This window comes from Poecilia reticulata, unplaced genomic scaffold, assembly GCF_000633615.1.
Source record: "Poecilia reticulata strain Guanapo unplaced genomic scaffold, Guppy_female_1.0+MT scaffold_239, whole genome shotgun sequence".
NCBI lineage: Eukaryota > Metazoa > Chordata > Actinopteri > Cyprinodontiformes > Poeciliidae > Poecilia > Poecilia reticulata.
The window spans coordinates 271,836-276,203 of NW_007615029.1; the positions used below are offsets into that span (position 1 = coordinate 271,836).

The 4,368-nt window shown below is 43.9% G+C and overlaps 1 protein-coding gene across 1 annotated transcript in view; it reads right to left on the reverse strand.

Annotated features, from left to right (window-relative positions):
• The window catches only part of tcf4 (transcription factor 4), a 165,494-nt gene that overhangs the window by 154,780 nt on the left and 6,346 nt on the right, over positions 1-4,368 (reverse strand). The gene's annotated exons all lie outside the window — the stretch shown is intronic.

The following is a 4,368-nucleotide window of genomic DNA, read 5'->3' on the forward strand; positions in this document are numbered from 1 at the left end:
TCCAGACAATTTACAGACTGTGTGTGTGTGTGTGGAAAAGAGGGGGTTGGTAGTGAATTAAAGCCACCACACACACACACACACACACACACACACACACACACACAGAGAGAAACTTGGCAGTGCCACTGAAGCTGGAAGCGCTGCCAAAAAACCGAGCCTAAAACAAAAGCCGGGCTGAACCACCGTCCGCCTCGCCCCGCGCTCGGATGGTTCGACCCGCCGAACGAACAAACGAACAGTTCCAACGAGGAACTGTTCGTTCCGACTCGACGAGAGGAAGACGAGCAGGAAGTGCTGGGATGAGGACGGAGGAGGAAACCGGATGATCCGACTTTCAGTCGTTACAGCTGGAAAACCAGACATCATCCTGAAATCTGGACCTTCAGAACCACACAGAGATGGTTACAAAATCAGCCTTCTGCTCACCTGAAGGACATTTACAGGATTGAAACACTGAATTTTCCCCAGTAAGATCCATGAATTAATCTTCAGTCGAATCGATGCTGCAGCCGACGTCTTCACAGATCTGACTGAAAATAAAATAAAAATGATTTTACGCTCCACTGAAGACGATTAGCGACTGACGAGGACAACAAGGTGAAAATAAACAGTTTTTCCGTTTAATRATCCGTGTTTTCCCTTTTGCACAGTGCAAGAGAAAAATCTGAAGTAAAACCTTCAGGTTTTATAACCGTTTGTTCCATAAAATGCGAAGACGCAGCTAGCGTAAAAGTTGGAGCTAGCTTAAAGACAAAACTTTGCCGTTAGCATCTTTGTTGTTTCTCGTGTGGGAAAAGTCTTCAATAATTCCTTCAGTATATATATTTATGTAAGAAATATAAAAATTATGTGCAGAAATAGCTGGAAAAGACTTTCATTTTCAGCGTTTTTGAATAATTAGCCACGAGCTAACACTAAATGCTACATAGCTGAAATCAGGCATTGGGATTATTTTAAAAGGATCTAACCAATTAAAAGCAGCTTTATGAGAAGAATTATTACATTTTTATTTGATTTTTACAATCCAAACAAAAAGAAAACTTTAATTTTGAATAAAAGAATAAAATCTGAAACATGAATGCTAACCGTTAGCATTTAGCTTTACATTCCTTCCTCCTTAACTTCCTGTGAACTCCCAGGTTTAAACGCAGACAGACGAAGATTCGCGTCTGAAGTGTGATTTTTAGTTCATTTCTGTCGTTTTGTCTTCCTGAGATCACAGAGGAGGAACCGGAACAGGAAGTGAGGAAACTCAACAGGAAGACGCATCAAAGGCAGCTAAACTGGACCATCAAACATCAGAGCAGGACAGGATGTTGGAGTAAAAACACCCCAAAAGACTCAGGGCAGAAATCTCCAACCATCGGATGAAAAGATCAAAACTTTGGAAAATTAGAATAATAAAAAATAAAACATAATTTTAATCCTGACACATGAGGGTTCGGCCATGTTGTAACTGCTGACTTTACAGTCAAAACTGCCTCCACACGGAGGAGAATCCACACAAAAATCATCCCTAAAGATGCTGCCTGCTCTCAAGGTTTACTATCGGAAAGTTTAGTGGAAGGAAAAAGTGTGAACACCAAAATAAATAATGTAGGCGAGTTGAAGTTTTTTAAAAACAGCTGACCTCCRTGCCACGCCGCACTGACGCAGTTACTCACACAGCCGTCACATTTCCAGTAGGTCCAGATTCCTGTTAAAAATATTATTTTACTGGTCTTATGAATAATACGATCTCTGTAACCAGTTGTCTGGGTGGATGGGAGGATGAAGAGGTCAGACTGTGACTTTCAGGTGAAGCACCTCTCCCAAACCCAAAACACACAAGTTTTGAGGCTCCAAAACAAGTTAGCATGTCGCCGTCTTTCACCCACTAGCATAAACACGGCGCCGCCGCCGCCGCCTCCCAGAATAAGCCTGCGCCTGTAATTGGAGTGGTGTTTGTTGCCGAGAGGTGTTGAGCGTCGCTGTAATTGCCAGGCAGGCGGGTTTGACGTTCCCTGTCTCTTTTATTTTTTAAGGACCGGGTAATTAGCCGCCGGAGCCACCATCACAAGCGAACAGGTGTGGGAACCAGCAGCCGCTAACGCGCGCACCGTGCGACGCCGCTGGCACCTCGCCGACGTCACGGACCGACCGCGGCGCCGGCGGCGGCGGCGGCAAGGAGAGCCGGCGGCTTCACCAAAAGGCTGGGAGCTGAAGATCAGCGCGATGCGTGGAGGTGAGGCTGAGTGCGGCGAGGAAACGAGCAGATTGTGAGGCAGCAGCGACAGAAAAGACACCTGTGAATGCAGCTAATAGCTCAACAAGAGCCGCCGCCGCCGCCGTGGAAACCGGCGTGTTTGCCTTCTCCTAATCAGCTCCAAACAACAAAGTACAGGGTGATGTCATTAGGTTTTCAGGTATTTCAGATAATAAATCAGTTCTAATGAATGAACTGAAACGTGATTATGGAGCAGAAGAAGAAGAAGAAGAAGTCAGGAAATAAGTTAATCATCTGCGTTTGTCTCCTGAAATCTGTCATGAGGCGCAAAGAGAAAAACCTGCTTCAGATAAAGTTTTCTAATTGCAGGCAGGATGACAAAGAAAGAAAAGTAAGTGCACCCCCCGTCACTGCAGCGACCCTAGAAACTTATTAAAACTTCACTGAGACGAGGCGACAAGCGCCCCAAAGTTCAGATTATTACTATTAAATAATCATCCAACTTGAAAACAAAATCACATCGGACTCGATGCTCTGTTTTATTTTTTATTTTTTGTTTTTTCTTTTGGTGTCGATACACCTGAACGAGTGATTTCCACTCAGTCGGTCGGTGGGGCTGTTGTCAGTCGGTTGCCACGGCAACGGCTGCGCCTGAACAATAACGAGAGAGAAAGAAGAGCGTCGCCTTTCTGTTATTTTCCCCCTTTGCTGTGGTGAAACCGCAGCCGCTTTCATTTCTGAAAGTCCAATATTTCCAACTATCGTCAAATAGGATGACATTTTACGACGTATACAATAAACTGTTGATCCTACAGCTGCAGCCATGAACCTCCCTCTCGGATCAATAAAGTATATTCACTCACTCACTCATTCATTAATTCAATCATGTAAAATTAAATTGTTTTACATATCAAAAACGTTGGCATTTCTATAAGCTTTAATTTAAGCCATATTTTATAAAAATCGGATAAGAAATAACGGACTCAACGGCGCCTCGCTGTAGCGGCTAACAGGCTAGCCGCTAGTTAGCTTCTTGGCTAAGCGTTAGCTCTAATCTAAGCGCACATTATTCACGTAAAAGTCCAACTAGCTTAAATTATTCATCTACACTTTCCAGTCAGTGTTCAGTTTGTTTTGTTTTCAAATTATGAAGATATTGAATTTAACTTGAGGAAAACTGTACATTCCCTCTGCTAAGAAAACCCAAACATGAAAAACAAAACAGATTTAAAATGTTAMATTTGACTTGATTTTAAATTATTTTTTGAGCCTGAAGTGGGAACTAAAGTTAGAAATACAAAAAAACCAGATTTGAAACATTAAATTTGACTTTAATTTATGAGTTTAGAGCCTGAAGTGGGAAGTGAGACCAAAAAACAACCATTAAAAACTAAAACCAGATCTAAAATATTAAATTTGACTTGATTTTGKATGATTTTGGAGCCTAAAGTGGGAAGTAAAGAGCAKAAAAACCATTAAAACACCTCAAATAGATGCAAAAAGCTAAATTTCACTTGGTTTTAAGCAACTTTAAAACCCAACAAAAGCTAGAATCACATAAAAAAACAAGCAAAAGCCAATAAGAGCGTTAAGTTTGACTTGTTTTCAAATGATTTCAAAGTGGCAGCTAAAGCTAGCAGCACCTCTGGGCTCCATCTTGGGGGAAAACATCTGGCGCGCCGACGCGGTGGCGCGCCGGCCCGTCGGAGCACGCTGCTCTCCGTCGGAGCACGCTGCTCTCCTGAGCTTACGCAAGAAAACCGGAGCTCTAACCTTGAAATCACTGCCTTTATTAGTAAAGTCATTATTAGCATTAGAAAAGCAAATGGGGCTAATAATATTTGCCATTATAGCTAAAAACGCCTATTAATCCCTAATCCAGGCACAATTAGGAGCATCGCTGGTGTTTTTGTGAGCCGTTCTGCACCGCCATGCCGGGGAAAACGAGACAATTTAGCGCCGGCGGGGGGGGCGAGGGGGGGGGCGAGGACTGCTCTATTCTGAACGCCATCAGCCGCGGCGGCGGCGCTGAGTGACGGGCGGAACGGAGCCACATTTCACCGGATAAAGACGGGAGGGCGGCGGCGGGGGCGGCGCGCGGCGTTATCGGCCTCCGAACAAGTGCATCAAATCAAACGGAGAGGGGATGTTATTAAAGC